Below are 18,427 nucleotides of genomic sequence, written 5' to 3'. Positions count from 1 at the left end.
CTGCAACTGTAGTGGATTCGCCAACATTAAGGGCATTTAAATGGTCATTGGATAAACGTATGGATGATATTGGAATAGTGTAGGTTAGATGGGCTTTAGATTGGTTTCACAGGTCGGCGCAACATCGAGGGCTGAAGGGCCTGTACTGCGCTGTAATGTTCTATGTTCTATGTAAACCCATTTCACACACACTCCAGGAATTCATCCTACACAGCATTTGTGCTAATTAAGTTTAACCAGTCTATATGTAAATTAAAGTGTTCCGTTATTGCTGTTTTACCCATGTGACATGCAGCTGTAATTCCCTGATTTATTCTGTGCCCAACATTACAGTGTAATGTCAGGACTGCTGCCTGTGCCACGGGAGGGTGAGGGCAGGAATGGAGTGAGGTGGAGGATGAATGTGTGGCTGAGGGACTGGTGCAGGGGGCAGGGATTCAGGTTCCTGGACCATTGGGACCTTTTTAGGGGCAGGTGTGACCTGTACACAAAAACGGGTGGCACTTGAATCCCAGGGGGACCAATATCCTGGCAGGAAGGTTGTCTAAGGCTACTGGGGAGAGTTTAAACTAGATAGGTTAGGGGAAGGGGATCGAGACGAGGTGACTGGGAGCGAGGAAGTTAGCTCGCAAACAGAGAAGGGTGATAAACAGTGCAAGAGGGAGGATGGACGGGGGATAGAGAGGGAGAGAGCTCAGACCAAAGGATTGAGATGTGTTTACTTTAATGCCAGGAGTATAGTGAATAAAGGGGATGAGCTCAGAGCGTGGATCGATGCCTGGAAGTGTGATGTGGTGGCCATTATGGAGACTTGGATGTCTCAGGGACATGACTGGATAATACAGGTGCCGGGATTCAGATGTTTCAGGAAGGACAGGAAGGGAGGCAAGAGAGGGGGTGGAGTGGCACTGCTGATCAGGAATAGTGTCACAGCTATAGAGAAGGTGTATGCTGTGGAGGGATTGTCTACAGAGTCTCTGTGGGTGGAAGTTGCTGGGAGTTTTCTATAGGCCGCCCAATAGTGACAGGGAGGTGGAGGAGCAGATAGGGAAACAGATCCTGGAGAGTTGCAATAATAGCAGAGTTGTTGTGATGGGAGACTTTAATTTCCCAAACATAGATTGGAATATCCCTAGGGTAAGGGGATTGGATGGGGAGGAGTTCGTTAGGTGTGTTCAGGAGGGTTTCCTGACACAGCATGTGGACAAGCCTGCAAGAGGAGAGGCTGAACTTGATCTGATACTGACCAATGAGCCTGGACAGGTGTCAGATCTCTCAGTGGGAGAGCATCTTGGGGATAGCGATCATAACTCTATCTCCTTTATGCTTGCATTGGAAAAAGAGAGGATCAGGCAAGCTGGGAAAGTGTTTATATGGAGTAAGGGGAAATATGAAGACATAAGGCAGCAAATTAGAGGAGTAAATTGGAAGGAGGTATTCTCGGGGAAATCTACTGGAGAGAGGTGGCAGTTTTTCAAGCAATGGCAGTCTAGAGTTCTACAGGACAACGTTCCGAGCAGACAGGGAGGAGTTGGTAGGTTAAAGGAACTGTGGTGCACGAAAGCTGTGCAGGACCTAGTCGAGAAGAAAAGGAAAGCATACAAAAGGTTCAGAGAGCTTGGCAAAGATAGGGATCTAGATGAGTACATGGCTTGTAGGAAGGGAATAAAGAAGGAAATTAGGAGAGCCAGAAGGGGTCACGAGAAGGCCTTGGCAAGTAGAATTAAGGAAAACCCGAAGGCGTTCTATAAATATGTGAAGAGTAAAAGGATGAGATGTGAAGGAATAGGGCCTATAAAAGGTGAAGGCGGGAAAATCACTACGGAACCAGTAGAAATGGCAGAGGTGCTTAATGAGTATTTTGCCTCGGTTTTCACAGAGGAGAAGGACCTGGGTGGATGTACTGCGGGCGTGCGGTGGACTGAAAAGATTGAGTATGTGGACTTTAACAAAGAGGTTGTGCTGGAATCTTTGAATGGCATCAAGATAGATAAGTCGCCGGGTCCGGATGGGATGTATCCCAGGTTACTGTGGGAGGCGAGGGAAGAGATTGCAGAGCCTCTGGCGATGATCTTTGCGTCATCGATGGAGACGGGAGGTGCAGGAGGATTGAAGGATTGCGGATGTGGTTCCTATTTTCAAGAAGGGGAATAGGGATAGCCCAGGAAATTACCGACCGGTGAGTCTAACCTCAGTGGTTGGTAAGCTGATGGAGAAGATCCTGAGGGACAAGATTTATGAGCATTTAGAGAGGTTTAGTATGCTCAAGAATACTCAGCATGGCTTTGTCAAAGGCAGATCATGCCTTACGAGCCTGGTGGAGTTCTTCGAAAATGTGACTAAACATGTTGACGAAGGGAAAGCGGTAGATGTGGTTTATATGGATTTTAGCAAGGCGTTCGATGAGGTCCCCCATGCAAGGCTTCTAGAAAAAGTGAGAGGGCATGGGAACCAAGGGGCTGCTGCCCTGTGGATCCAGTACTGGCTTGCCCAAAGGACTTTGATTTTGACTTGATTTTGTGTCTCTGTGCCCTGTTTGAGAGCACATTTCCACTCCATCTGACGAAGGAGCAGCGCTCCGAAAGCTAATGGTATTTGCTACCAAATAAACCTGTTGGACTTTAACCTGGTGTTGTTAAAACTCTTACCGTTGCCCAAAGGAGGCAGAGAGTGTGTATAGATGGGTCTTTTTCTAAATGGAGGTCGGTCACCAGTGGTGTGCCCCAGGGATCTGTTCTGGGACCCTTGCTGTTTGTCATTTTCATAAATGACCTGGATGAGGAAGTGGAGGGATGGGCTGGTAAGTTTGCCGACGACACGAAGGTTGGTGGGGTTGTGGATAGTCTGGAGGGATGTCTGAAGTTACAGTGGGACATATATAGGATGCAAGACTGGGCGGAGAAGTGGCAGATGGACTTCAACCCAGATACATGCGTAGTGGTCCATTTTGGCAGGTCAAATGGGATGAAGGAGTACAATATAAAGGGGAAGACTCTTAGTACGGTAGAGGATCAGAAGGACCTTGGGGTCCGGGTCCATAGGACTCTAAAATCGGCCCCGCAGGTGGAGGAGGTGGTTAAGAAGGCGTATGGTGTGCTGGCCTTTATCAATCGAGGGATTGAGTTTAGGAGTCAGACCCCACTTGGAGTACTGTGCTCAGTTCTGGTTGCCTCATTACAGGAAGGATGTGGAAAAGATTGAAAGGGTGCAGAGGCGATTTACAAGGATGTTGCCTGGATTGAGTGGCATGCCTTATGAGGTTAGGCTGAGAGAGCTCGGTCTTTTCCCCTTGGAGAGACGTAGGATGAGAGGAGACCTAATAGAGGTATATAAGATGTTGAGATGCATTGATCGGGTGGACTCTCAGAGGCTTTTTCCCAGGGTGGAAATGTCTGCTATGAGAGGACACAGGTTTAAGGTGCTGGGGGGGTAGGTACAGGGGAGATGTTAGGGGGAAGTTTTTCACACAGAGGGTGGTGGGCGAGTGGAATCGGCTGCCGTCAGTGGTGGTGGAGACAAACTCAATAGGGTCTTTTAAGAGACTCCTGGATGAGTACATGGAACTTAATAGGATGGAGAGTTATAGGTAGGCCTAAAAGATAGGGATATGTTCGGCACAACTTGTGGGGCCGAAGGGCCTGTTTTGTGCTGTAGTTTTCTATGTTTCTGTGTAATATGGGGTGGGGCGGGGGAGGTGGGGTCATCCAGTGTACTGAAACCTCGTGACGTGAGATTCTTTACAGAAGGTCTCCCACATGGGGTTGTCTTCACCCCAGTCTCAAGCTGCTTTTACACTGAGTTTAGTCAGGTGCTGGGGGGCAAGTGGCTGCAGCAGATCAGTCACACACTGCTGATGGCAAACCTGAAATAAGCTTGCCGGATTAACTAAAATCAAAGGTTGGGAAGACGCCAAAACCAATATACAAGTAAAGATAAGGGTAACTTGTAACTCTAATTATCAGGTAATTTTTTGCTGCCAGGGAACTTTATCTGTTGGCAGCCTGCAATTAGAAAGTCAAACCTTTTAGACTCTTGGCATAGATTTTTTCCTCTGCAGTACCATCTGTACCTTGTACACTGCGGTAACCATCATACAACCAACAGGACATCAATACCTGCTCTACAAATCAATAAATGCAAAGTAATCAACATTCCACTGTTATTCTCAAAGAAATTGCATATTTTAATTAAAATGAGGTAACTTTATGAATCTTTCTTCTGCTTGAGAATACTGATTTTTTTTTTGTATGTGTTTTAGTTTATTTTCATGGTGGGGATGTTTTTAGATCCATCTGCAACATGCGGCATTCATAGGTGAATGAATCAGTAAACATCCGACTCACAAACTTTCCATTTGGCATGGGACATCGGAACGCTATCGTGCTGTGCCATTCCCCAGTTTATTGCTTAGTTTGCCAATAATCAAGTCTCTTGTTGCTTTCACCTCCTTCCACCGTGGCTCTGGATATGATGATAATCTTGATGATAGTTGGCCACAATTGTCTGTACTCATGTAGTACCTGGAGAATGGAGTCAGAGTACAAATGAGAATCAAACAACTCCTGCTGGTCTTGAATGAATGACGATGCCACTGTGTATTTTGTTATTTTGCAATTGTGATAGGTTGCAATTTCAGTCCATCAGCCCTATGTTAAGGAATAACACTCCTTTGACATTAGGAGTAAGGAAAAAATGAAACATGTTGTCATGACCATGTAGAAGGCGTTTCCTCAAAGTTGTCCACTGAACTAAAACTTTGTGTGTCTTGGGGTGGCACGGTGGCACAGTGGTTAGCACTGCTGCTTCACAGTGCCAGGGACCTGGGTTCGATTCCCAGCTTGGGTCACTGTCAGTGTGGAGTCTGCATGTCCTCCCCATGTATGCATGGGTTTCCTCCAGATGCTCTGCTTTCCTCCCACAGTCCGAAAGACGTGCTGGTTAGGTGGATTGGGCATGCTAAAGTCTCCCTCGGTGTACCTGAACAGGTGCCGGACTGTGGCGACGAGGGGATTTTCACAGTAACTTCATTGCAGTGTTAATGTAAGCCTACTTGTTACTAATAAATAAACTTTGACTTTTGTCTGCATGCAGCCCCTTTTTAGTTCTGAATGGTTCAATTCAAAGATAACCCAGCAGCAAAGCTTTAGTCTTAAACCAGAAAAGGTTAGTTTATTTACAAAACACTGCTATTAGCTACTTAAGTAAATTTAATTAAGTTACTAATTAAATTCATACAAAGATTAATGCAGATAAGGATATTTATAAAGATGCAATTGCATTTTGTCCTTTCAAATTTAGTTGTAGGCCCAGAGCTTTTAGATTCAGTGTTGGTTGTCTGCGTTGAGGTTAACAAGTTGTGTTCAGCAGCTGTGAGGGCTTCTATAGTTGAGTAGTCAGAGTTTGCCTTTGTAGGTGGACTCAGCTGCTAGAGCAGCTTTGGGGAGCAAGTGAATGTCCTCTTTCTTTCATGGTTCTGCCAACATGACACTTGAAGATTGCCTGGATTCCTTTTTCAGCAGAACAGTGATTTTCTGGACAGCTTCCTCTGTGAATCCCAGTGGCAGAGAGAAACCTAGCTCTTACACGTTGTTTATAGTTCATTCAGCAGAGAGCTGTGGGCCAGAGCTGTCTTCTGAAGGTCTCCTGTGTTCTCGATGCACAGATGGTGGTTTGCAACCAAATTTATAGTTTATAACTCAAAATGACTACTGTCCCAAACTGTTAAATCATGATTCCATATTAGGCATCGGGTTAGCCTAGGTCTGGGGGCCTAGTCCTATCCATTGTCCTTTGGCAGAGGTAATTAACCTTTTAAATGTCTCAGCCATTACCATGAATGGTTCCTATTCTTCCAGGTTTCGTGAGATAGGAAAGCACTATTCACTCCTTCAGGGAAGACAATGTCAGTGACTTTTCATTTACTCTTGTGGAAATGCACTTGAATTTCAGATGTCTTCACATTTCTGGATGGGTCTCTTTTTAATGCACTTGGAGCCTCCTAGAAACTTGACAAACATTGCAATTGTAAAAGATCAGGTGACATCTGGCAGCCATTTTTAAGGCTCCTTGTGCCCGTTCAATAAAAAAATTAGCTTTTTTACAAAATCTATAATATCACAACGACACGGTTGTGACACATATTCCTCCATCATTCATCCCAAGGAGCTGAGCTTCAACTGATCAGTTCACACTGGAAAGGAAGTATTTACATTTATATACCACCTTTCACATTATCATAGTACATCACAGCCAGAAAAGGAGTTTCAAAGTGCAGTCACGATTGTAATGCAGGTAAACAGGAAAACCAGTCTCCTTGGGTTACGGAGAGTCCTCAGTGAAATGAGTTTACGCAATCTCCACCCTGTCACTCGAGGACATGAACCCACTGCACATAACTCCTGATAACTGGTCACAGAATCACACTGAACTATCAATCTGACTGAAGGCAGAAAGGAAGATGCCGCATGGATGTGAAAAGGGGAATTTATTTCAGTATTCCATGAAGTATATCCTTTAGAGAAAATCTTTGGCTGGCACCTGATTTCTGGGGTGGCACAGTGGCTAGCACTGCTGTCTCACAGCGCCAGGGGCCCGGGTTCGATTCCTGGCTTGGGTCACTGTCTGTGTGGAGTTTGCACATTTTCCCGGTGTCTGCGAGGGTTTCCTCTGGGTGCTCCGGTTTCCTCCCACAGTCTGAAAGACGTGTTGGTTAGGTGCATTGGCCATGCTAAATTCTCCCTCAGTGTACCCGAACAGGCGCCGGAGTGTGGCAACTAGGGGATTTTCACAGTAACTTTATTGCAGTGTTAATGTAAGCCTACTTGTGACACTAATAAATAAATAAACTTCAACAGATATATTTGATTCTAATATTGAGTAAAGAGCCTTTCTATTTAGTGGAGCCTGAATACAGACCAATCTTTACAAAAAAAAATTCTCTTTTTTCTATTAGCAATGTTCCTTTAGATGAAGCTATGTCATGTGAAAACAGTGGCAGCTGAAGCTTGTCTTGGTGATATTAGGATCAAAACATCGTACCTACCTGACCTGAATGTGGTTGCTTCTCATTCTCTGCCTATTGCTGTTCTGAATCTTTTTCTTACTCTTTGTTATGCTGTACGCATGTTTCTAGATGGCGGCATGTGGGATCAGGCCCAGGGTAGGGCGTAATGCCTTATCTGGTCAGCTTGGATCATTTTTGTCTCTTTTGAGGGGACCATGAATTGGATTCAATTGGATTTTGAATTTGGTTTTGGAGCAAGCAGGGAATGGATTTGAGTTTGCCCGGTCCACTCTGAGCATTGGCTTTGCAACTTTAAGGATGGAGTAAAGAAAATTAAATGACTCACTCTATATTTTGTTGGCTGCATTTTGCTTCATGGAGATCAGGGTGAACGAATTGTGCAAATTAGTGAAACAATGGTACTTTACCTGGTGACTTATCATCTCAGTTACAAAGGTTTGATAAAGAATGAGAGACTATTTCTTTTGGTAGGAGGATTAGTAACCAAAGGAAAGCGATTAAAGATTAAATTGATAGAGGGATTATGACAAGAACTTTTTCGTTGACACAGCATGTTAGGATTTGGAATGCACTGCATGGCTCTTCAACCAATATTAGAAAATATTATATCCAGACATTAGTTGAAAGCTAAAGATTTTTTCTAAAGGATATACTCCATAGAATACTGAGCTAAATTCCCCCTTCTACACCCATGCGGCATCTTAGTAGTAGGAGCAGATTCAATAGTAATGTCCAAAGAGGAACAAGATGTATACTTGAAAAGGAAAAGGCTGCAGGACCATGGAAAAAGAGAAGGGTAGTCGTTAACATGATATCCGGCACATGTACAGTGGGCCGCATGATTAAAGTTTATTCATTAGTGTCACAAGTAGGCTTACATTAACACTGCAATGAAGTTACTGTGAAAATCCCCTAGTTGCCACACTCCGGTGCCTGTTCGGGTACACTGAGGGAGAATTTAGCATGGCCAATGCACCTAACCAGCACGTCTTTCGGACTGTGGGTGGAAACCGGAGCACCCGGAGGAAACCCACGCAGACACTGGGAGAGAATGTGCAAACTCCGTTCAGTCACCCAAAGCCAGGAATCGAACCCGGATCCCTGGCACCGTGAGGCCGCAGTGCTAACTACTGTGTACTGCGCCTCCCTAAGGAACAGGACAGACAGAATAACTCGTTCAAATAGCCAGCACAAGCACCACAGCCCGTACACTCTCATATTCCACCTTTACTGCATTTGTAATTTATTGCCTCTTTAGGATTGTTTACAGTTTGCAAGTATCAAGCTTCATTGCTCAAGCATGACCATCTGGTTCTGTTCTGTTGGGGCATTGTTCCAGAACCTGTGATCAGCCACAGGAGGCTGAATCTGTCAACTTTTCCTCTCCTTTGGCTGTTAGGACTTAATAGACACGAGCTAATGAAAACAGAAGCGAACTCCTGCGTCTTTACCAGACGCAGAACCCTTAGCGAAAGCAGTCTGAATTTAGAATGTGAGCAGCCTCAAGTGGCACAGGTGCCAGAGCCGGGAGCATGAATGTTCCCGAAGGAATCTCTAAAGATCTGACAAGTTCACTTTTCTCTTTTTGGAACGATTGACATCCTCACATTGAGGGATTGCTGTGCTGGGAGATGGAACATTTCTCCAGCATTTCCAGGCAATGTTTTCATCACGCGCTGTGTTCTAATTCTGTTCATGATGTGGAGATGCCGGCGTTGTACTGGGGTAAACACAGTAAGAAGTTTAACAACACCAGGTTAAAGTCCAACAGGTTTATTTGGTAGCAAATGCCATTAGCTTTCGGAGCGCTGATCCTTCGTCAGATGGAGTGGAAATCTGCTCTCAAACAGGGCACAGAGACACAAAAAAAACTTTTTTTGTGTCTCTGTGCCCTGTTTGAGAGCAGATTTCCACTCCATCTGACGAAGGAGCAGTGCTCCAAAAGCTAATGGCATTTGCTACCAAATAAACCTGTTGGACTTTAACCTGGTGTTGTTAAAACTCTTACTGTATTCTAATTCTGTGCCATAACTCCCGATTCTAAGTGCATTCCTGGTAGCACCAAGAAAGGCTTTTTCATTTTCCACATCAATACACTCTTTAGCTCCAATCAGTGCTTGTTCAGAGACAGCTATACTTTGGAACCTGTGCTCACTAAATATTTGATTCATTGAGGAGGCTTTTGAGAAGGAAAGAAAATTGGTTGCTGCAATTAAAACACTGTGAGATGCTCATGGGATAAAATATATTCTCACTGCAGTAGAGAAACTGCAAGAGGCTGTACCTTTAACAATGACAAGAAATGCACTACTTATAAAATGTTTTAAGAGAAACTAAAATCTATTCAATGACAACATTGTTTTGCGCAGACATTAGAATGTCCATATCTGTGATGAGTGCCAATGGAAGGCTGCAACTCATTGATTTTGATTTGATTTATTATTGTTACATGTATTGGGATACAATGAAAAGTATTGTTTCTTGCGCGCTATACAGACAAAAACATACCGTTCATACAGAAGGAAACGAGAGAGTGCGGTGTGATGCTGCTTAAAGGTCATTTGAGCAAAATGATTTAAAATGTAATCAGCCAGTGACAATATGGAGGCATATTATTTACCTGTCAGACAAATTTAATGCCGATATGGATAGCTTATCTTTCGTAAACTGTGACTCTAGCAGCTATTTACCAAAACTTCAAAGGCAGGCAGAGATCTCTGGGTCAAGGTTGCTATTTCCTCTTCTCTGCACAGGAGATATCCGGCCCAATCGGAGCACCAATACAAATCAGAAATTTCATAAATCTGGAAAATCCTCCTTTCTTAAGTCCCAGATACGAACACTGGCATCACTTAAAAGGTTTTTGCAGTTCAAGCTCTCTCTTAGGAGGGAGGCTTTGGGGTGGTTAACTCAGTTGGCTAGACGCGAGGTTCAGAACGGTACCAACAGCACAGGGTTCAACCAATCCCAGTTCAGGCTAAGACAAACAAGGGACCGGCCTCTCCACCCTGTCCTGTGTTTTAAAACTATAGTATGGTTCTCATCGTTGAGAATGCTGCCTAGACAAGAGAGAGAGAGTTTCTTTGGTTTTGACTATCTGTCTATCCCACAAATGGAATGTACATCCCTCGATGAACAAGGGTGTATCTTTTATTATCCAGTAACTAGTTAAAAAAACCATAATATGGGAATTTTAAGAGCTAATCTGTACTCCATTACTACCGAAATATTGCACTTTTGGCTGACATTGTATAAAATCTATGAATAGACAGTTCATTCTTTTCACAGTAAATTTTCCAATGCTTTTCAGTGATGGTAAATAATATGGATGCAAATTCTTATCTTTCTAGATGTGGACTCACTTTTCTAGCTAAGCTAGCTAAAGTGGGTTGGCTTAGAATCAACTTTGAAATGTACATATCATTGTGTTGTTGCCATAGAGAGCATGGCTAACTGTGTCAGTGAGTGGTGCCCCCCCTCCCCCACCTCCCCACACAAGGCACCCAGCACAAACTACAAACACCATTGTTTCCGAGACAGTTGGACCAACAATCTTTCTTTCCAAGGACCATCCCACAATGGAACATGCTGAAAAGAAATAGTCACAGCCCCACCTTCAAGACCCATCTTTAGATTGTTTCCATTTAAAAGTTTCAAAAATTAGTTTGAGCATTCATTTCAGCAGATCGTGCCTGTTTTAGTTAGCACTAGGGTCATCGAGGTTTACAGCATGGAAACAGGCCCTTCAGCCCAACTTGTTCATGCCGCCCTTTTTTTTAAACCCCTAAGCTAGTCCCAATTGCCCGCATTTGGCCCATATCCCTCTATACCATCTTACCCATGTAACTGCCTAAACGCTTTTTAAAAGAAAAAATTGTACCCGCCTCTACTACTACCTCTGGCAGCTTGTTCCAGACACTCACCACCCTCTGTGTGGAAAAATTGGCCCTCTCTCCCCTCTCACCTTAAACCTATGCCCTCTAGTTTTAGACTCCCCTCTAAAAAATCTTTTGGGAACATATGCCAGAGGTAGTAATAGAGAATGCAGCATGGAACAGTTAACTGCCCAGCTTTGTTCAAACCGGACAGGTTGACTCTGATTATTCAAGGTATTGTCTTGGGGAATTACCCACGGAAGGGCTGTTCCCTCAGCCTTTCTTTTTGATGAAACAGGTGTAAAATATGCACATGTTCCTTCTGTCTGCAAAGGACCAGGTAAAAATACACAAGTCAAAACAGAGGGCTGATGTATAATGTTTACCAGATAGAACCGCCCCCCCCCCCCGCCCCATCCTCCCCCTCCAACCACCCAGTAGTCAGAAATTAGCATGCAAACACATGAACCGGTGACTGAATGTGAGTCATGTGCCTCCCCTAAAGCAATCTTGAAAGATTTAACCTAACATGTGTATCTCTCCAACTGGTGAAATTATTTTAGCTGCACCATTCTGTACCTGCCTGTTCCAAGAATCTCAGAGCATCTCTTTGGAACAGGTTATGCCTTAAGAAGCTAATGGCTATGCATAATTCTGTAGTTGCAGTGTTGGCTCCAGCCAAGGAATATCTCGTACCCTTTGGAACATTTGGAGTGGCCCCTGGTTCGATCGCTCATTGCCTGATACAACCGAGGGCGGAATCTTACCAGATCTTTTCAGTGTCGGTTCCGATGAGAAATCCAGTGTGAATCGCACTGGCAGGAAATGGCACAGAATACTGAACCTCTTCAACAAAAAAAAATCTACCCTTGCGAATCACGCTTGTATTAGCCTGGGGCAACTTAATCCTTGCAATCAGTGGGGCGCCTCTCATAAACACTTCCCCAGCACGCGTTCCAGATCCAGTTGGGGGGATGACTGCCAGGAAGTCAACGCCAAGATTCTCAGAGGGAGCCCAACTCCTGGATGGTAAACAGCAGAGGCGGGATGTCCTATACCCACATCCTTCCACCAAGTTCACCAACCCCACCTGGGAGGCAGTAGCAGTCTTGGTGCCAGCTCGCCACAGAAGAGGACAGGGCGACAATGCCACAAGAAGATGAATGACCTTTGTTGTGTCTTGTCACACAGTGTGTTATTAACCCTTATACGGTGGACAAAAAACTGTGAGTCAACTTCTTATTAATACAATAACATTTATTCATTCACATGATTAATATTAGTTACGGTAGTTACTTTTACAGAACAATTAAGATTCAAACTTAACGCTGGACTTTGACTTAACTTTGAGTGACTCACAAGTACCCGAGCAGATACTGGCCTGTACCCACACGTTCGTCTCTGCAGTCTCCTCGATATGGTCTGGTCTTTGGTCTGGCTGATCCTCTTCTTCTGGGTCTGGTCTGTTCTTCCTTCTTCTCCTTTGGATGGTCCAAAGGTTGTGCTTCACGGTGGTTGGTCTCTGGGAGTTGCCGCTGATGACAGTGTGTTGTGTAGCACCTTTATTCATTGATTATTTCGCACCCTTTAGGGCAGGCACTCAATCATTACCAATCAATCAATCAGGGCTTGATCACCCTGATCGATGGAGTCCAATCAGGTGCTGCCACACCGATTTTGGGGTGTGTTCCAAGCAGCCATGCCTGTGGGTGCTGGAGGCATATAGGTCACATACCCCCCTCCCAAATACGGAGTTAAGGCGCCCCTTTGTCTGGTAAGCAAGTATGTTTGACCAGAGAGTGCCCATTGTCTTTGGGATGGCCTACTTCCTGTGTATTCCCGATGTCTAAGGCTGCGGCCTGTTTGTCTCGGTCTTTATGCACACTTGGCCATCATGCTTTGCAATCGCCATCTTTGGTGGCCCGTTTGGCCACATCTTCACGGCACACCTTCACAGCACAGTCTGCCTCTTTAAGCCTCCTGCTACATCCCTTCACACTCCCTTCATACTTTCAAGGTCATCTTTCGCCCAGCCACTCGTGGGTTCCCAACACCAATCATGCGGCCCTCTCCTCCCCACCCCACTCCCCATGGTCCCCCCAGTAGCTAATGTGCTCTTCCCATCCACAGGTCCCACGCATGCCAGACTTCATCACCATCTGAGCTGACAGGGCTCCCACTACACTCTCCCCATCTGTCTCACTGCAGGATAAACTTGAACGTAGCTGTGTGAGCGGATACAGCCATTCAGAATCATGCCTAGGCTCAGATGCCTCATGCCCGTTGAGGAACAAGCCCTTGAATTGGCCAGCGGGGGGCAGGACTGCACCTATGCTGAGGGGGCAGCAGACAAAAGTGAGAATCCTCAACACGCAGTCACAGTTCAAACCTCACATGAATTAACTTTCTCCCATCAGTTATTCCCCCATGATGCACTGATGCAATCTCGCTTCCCTTGCAGGTCAATCAGTCGACCAGCCCGGACCATCCTCGTGCCCTCTGGGCACCACAGACATAGGAAGCTCCAGGGAGACCAATATAGAAGAGGTGTCACAGCTGTCTCCTACACACTCCACCAATGCAAATGCTCACACCTCGGTGGGATTAACCTGTGTCACTCACTGATGAGCCCCTCACTATAGAAGATTCACAGCAGGCGGAGGCAGGGACATCCGAGGGAACCAGCACCCGGAGGAATGCCAGGGCCCAGGATTCTGCTGAACCCCTGGTCGATGACATGCCCCTGCGCCCGGTTGCCCCAGAGTTACTGGAGCTGCAAAGGCAGAGTCGCGAGCATCAGGAAGGTAAGTCACCCAGTCCCTCTGAACCCCTTGATAAACCCATTCGATGGCAAGACACGTTCAGCTCTCTGTCAGGCAGGACTCAGACACATCGCTGAGGAAGAGGAGCATCGCTCTGTCTTCATTGCAAGTCATCATCATTTTCCTGCAGCGTGCGGTCAATGGTTTTAGCGCCCTGCCTGTGAATGTGGGCACCGTCAGGAGGACATGTCGCTGGCACCGCGTGAATGATTTGATGTCACTCCACAAGGTGGTAGAGCTCCTTTCACTCCCCCATCCTGGTTGTGCCCGTACCGAGATGCCACGAGGGCGTCTCTAACGCTTCAGCCCATGTGGGCCCTGGCCATCGCCTGAGGTTCTTCCCCTCCTCCACTGTGTGTTGATCCTTGCCACCCTTCTCGCCACCCTCCTCGCCACCCTCCTGATCTGAGAAGATGTGACGCTCCCCCATCTCCTCCTGGTCCAGCTGGTTACCCCGCCGCTGCACCAAGCAGATCGCAGTGATGTGGGAGACCCTCTGGGGGCTGTATGGGAGGGTTCCCCCTGACCGGTCCAGGCACCTGAAGTGCATCTTCAGCAATCCAGCCGCCTGCTTAACCAGCACGCGCATTGCAGCATCAGCCTCATTATAGCGAGTCTCCGCTGGTGTTTGTGGCCTTCGTACTGGTGTCACCAGCCACTCCTGAGTCCCCGAGGAACCATCTCTCCAGCCGCCGCTGTCCCTCAAAGACAGCTGGGATCTGAGAGCACCCCAAGATGTAGCTGTCATGGACTCTCCCAGGGAAACGGGCACATACTTGCGTTATACGCGTTGTGTGGTGATTTGGATGTTGAGGGAGTGGTTTCCCTTGGGGTTCATGAATGGTGCTGCATGTTGCCATGGAGACTGCAGGGCCACGTGGGTGTAGCTGATTACAGCCTGCACCTGGGGCAAGTCCGCTAAGCGGGCGAAACCCATGGCCCTGGCACCCTGGCTCACCTGGTCTCGGTCCAGGTTGATGTACATGTGAGTTCTGTGAATAGGTCATCTGTTACCTCCCTTACGCACGTGTGGCTGACTGGGAAATGCCACATAGGTCACCCGTGCTACCCTGAAATGAGGTGTTGGTATACAGATTCAGAGTGGCAGTAGCTTTAACGGCCACAGGCAATGGGTGATCTCCCAGTCCATGTGGTGCCAACTGTTTGGTCTGGTCTGATCCTCTTCTTCTGGGTCTGATCTGTTCTTCCTCCTTCTCCTTTGGATGATCCAGGGTTGTTCTTCACGGTGATCCAGTGGTCCACTATCTCCCATGACAGATGCAGTCTTCTCTGGCACTGCAGCTCTGACATCTGGAGGTAGGAAGTTCAATGTTGGAAGATCCTTTGCTGGCATTGTCTCCTATGAGGCTCCACCATCTATGTTTTTGCTTCCAAAAGAGCTACAGACCCAACCTCCCCCTCCTCTGCAGGGCGCTGGTCCTGGCTGGGTGCAGCCATCAATGCCACTTTCTGGTCGATTGCAGTGAGTAGAATAGCCAACTCAACTGGCTCCATGATTCTCCAGAATCATAAATTGAAAGGAAGAGAACATCAAAATGAGCGATGAGTATTCCTGTCAGAACCCTGACACTCAACCCTCCATGCTCCTAGGACATCCACCCATGCACTTCCCCCTAAGACTCACTCCCTCCCCTTCACACAATAGCCACTTTCCCACAGTTGTCTCTCTCAACTCCACCAGGATGAGGTGCGTTGATCCCAGAGAGTCTCAGTGGTACCTCCAACCATCCCTCCCCACAACCCTAATGTTAGATGGTAGGGCAGTTCAGTGCATGCACTGGTCCAGAATTAGCACCTCATGGAGGACCTCATCAATGCTCCTACTAAAATGAGTGGCAGAGAAAAGTGTGCAGAGGACACTGAAAGTCTGCAAAGGGATATAGATAGTCTAAGTGAGTGGGCGAGGGTCTGGCAGATGGAGTACAATGTTGGTAAATGTGAGGTCATCCATTTTGGTAGGAATAACAGCAAAATGGACTATTATTTAAATGGTAAAAAATTGCAGCATGCTGCTGTGCAGAGGGACCTGGGTGTCCTTGTGCAAGAATCACAAGGAGTTGGTTTGCAGGTGCAGCAGGTAATTAAGGCGGCAAATGGAATTTTGTCCTTCATTGCTAGAGGAATGGAGTTTAAAAACAGCGAGGTTATGTTGCAGCTGTATAAGGTGCTGGTGAGGCCACACTTCGAGTACTGTGTACAGTTTTGGTCTCCTTACTTGAGGAAGGATATACTGGTACTGGAGGGGGTGCAGAGGAGATTCACTAGGTTGATTCTGGAGTTGAGAGGGTTGGCTTATGAGGACAGACTGAGTAGACTCGGGCTATACTCATTGGAATTTAGAAGGATGAGGGGAGATCTTATAGAAACATATAAGATTATGGAGGGAATAGATTAGAAGCAGGGAAGTTGTTTCCACTGGCGGGTGAACTAGAACTAGGGGGCATGGCCTCAAAATAAGGGGGAGCAGATTTAGGACTGAGTTGAGGAGGAACTTCTTCACACAAAAGGTTGTGAATCTGTGGAATTCCCTGCCCAGTGAAGCAGTTGGGGCTACCTCATTGAATGTTTTTAAGGCAAGTATAGATGAATCTTTGAACAGTAAAGGAATTAAGGGTTATGGTGAGCGGGCGGGTAAGTGGAGCTGTGTCCAGGAAAAGATCAGCCATGATCTTATTGAATGGCGAAGCAGGCTCGAGGGGCCAGATGGCCTTCTCCTGCTCCTAGTTCTTATGTTCTTATGTTCTCCCCATCATGACCTTGAATGGGGTAAGTGATGAGAGACATCACCATCATGCTTTGCACTGGGGCACACATTAGTGTAATCTGTCTAAAGTAGATGTTTGTTTGAGCATTGGAGTTCAATGCTTGGGGTCATCGCTTCCAACTCTTTTGTTAAAAAAACTATTAAACTAAGTTAAACAAGCTGAGGGACAAAGAGATTAGAGGCAGCCCCTTAAAGGAAGACAAAATCACAAATGAAACTTAAGAAATCAAATTAAAATGTGATTAAAGGGGTCAATAACGCACTCCAGTTCCGGCAATGCCCAACGGGCACGGAAGGCCTCAACGGTATCTGTGGGCACAGCATGCTTCCTCTCCAGAGACATGCGGCCACGAATATCGCTGCGGTAGAGGGGCAGTCAGGTTGGACGATCCCCTTGCTCACCCACTAGATGGTGACACTGACCTTCCCCCCCACCCCGGCCCCGGGCCCTGAGTTGAACTTAGCTAGGTGCCCCTTATCCTCTCTGCTGCTCCCTCTGGAATTTACATCCCTCCGGAGGTGAGGTCGCCAGGTTCATCTTTATATGAAGCTGTTGTAAATTGTGCAGACGTGGTCACGGTGGTGCCCGCTGAATATTCAGTGAGTGGGGGGGGGGGGGGGGGGGGGGGAATGCCAGGAGTGAGTGCTTGCTAATCAAATGCTGGGTTCCCAAACTCCCGCGGCATTTTCCATGTTATTCCGGCGATGAGGGGGGTTTGAAAATCAGAAACCGCAATCTGGCCGGCGAGATTCGTGTTTTCCGATTCTCTCTGGATTTTGCGTCTGCGTTGACGATCCCACGTACGGCTAATGTGGGCTCAAAATCACCTTCGTAGACAGAGCGCACCCAATCTTTGATTGTTGGCTGTCAAGTTTTCAGGTGCAAAATGGCTGTTGGGTTTTGAATTCCCCCCTTCCCCTCCCCTCCCACCCCACCTCCTCCAAAAATCATTTTGGACCATATCTCTAGCTTTGTCATGGAGATCCTTCAGCCCATCGTGCCTGCGCTGGCCATCAAGCATCTATCTACTCTGAAATAGAGCAATGTTGCTAGTCTGCTGCGGAAAGCAGCTTGTGGCACCTTGAGTCATTGCTTTGCCTTCTCTTTTTACCCTTGATGTTTGGCGGCTTGCTATTTTAATTAACTTGCTTTAGCTAACTTCAGTGAACTTGATGTAGATTATTTGAGGTTTTCATCCTCAGATCTTCCTATTACTTTGCTGTGTTAGACATTATCTAGGAGTACATTTGCCAGATGAACCATCAGATGGAATTTGAATTCAATTTAAAAAATCTGGAATTAAGAATCTACTGACGACCACAAAACCATTTTTGATTGTCGGAAAAAAACCATCTAGTTCACTAATATCCTTTAGGGAAGGAAATCTGTCGTTCTTACCTGGTCTGGTCTACAAGTGACTCCAGAGCCACAGCAGTGTGGTTGACTCTCAACTGCCTTCGGGCAACTAGGGACAGGCAATAAATTCTGGCCAGCCAGTGACACCCATGTCCCACAAATGAATAAAAAGGTGAGCACCACTGTGATTCTTTTAGTAATAACACTGTGATAAGAAAAGAGCAGCACGGTGGCACAGTGGTTAGCACTGCTGCCTCACAGCGCCAGGGACCCGGGTTCAATTCTAGCCTCGGGTCACTGCCTGTGTGGAGTTTGCACATTCTACCCGTGTCTGTATGGGTTCCGCCCGGATGCTCCGGTTTCCTCCCACAGTCCAAAGATGTGCGGGTTAAGCCATGATTGGCCATGCTGGATTGACCCTAGTGTCAGGGGATTAGCAGGTTAAGTATGTAGGGTTATGGGAATAGGGCGTGGATGGATTGTGGTCGGTGCAGACTCGATGGGCCGAATGGCCGCCTTCTGCGTTGTAGGGATTCTATGAAAATTGAAGAAAGCTGTTTTACA

This window comes from Mustelus asterias, chromosome 13, assembly GCF_964213995.1.
Source record: "Mustelus asterias chromosome 13, sMusAst1.hap1.1, whole genome shotgun sequence".
In the NCBI taxonomy this organism is placed as follows: domain Eukaryota; kingdom Metazoa; phylum Chordata; class Chondrichthyes; order Carcharhiniformes; family Triakidae; genus Mustelus; species Mustelus asterias.
The sequence above is the reverse complement of the archived record's forward strand: the minus strand, read 5'-3'. Positions refer to the sequence as shown.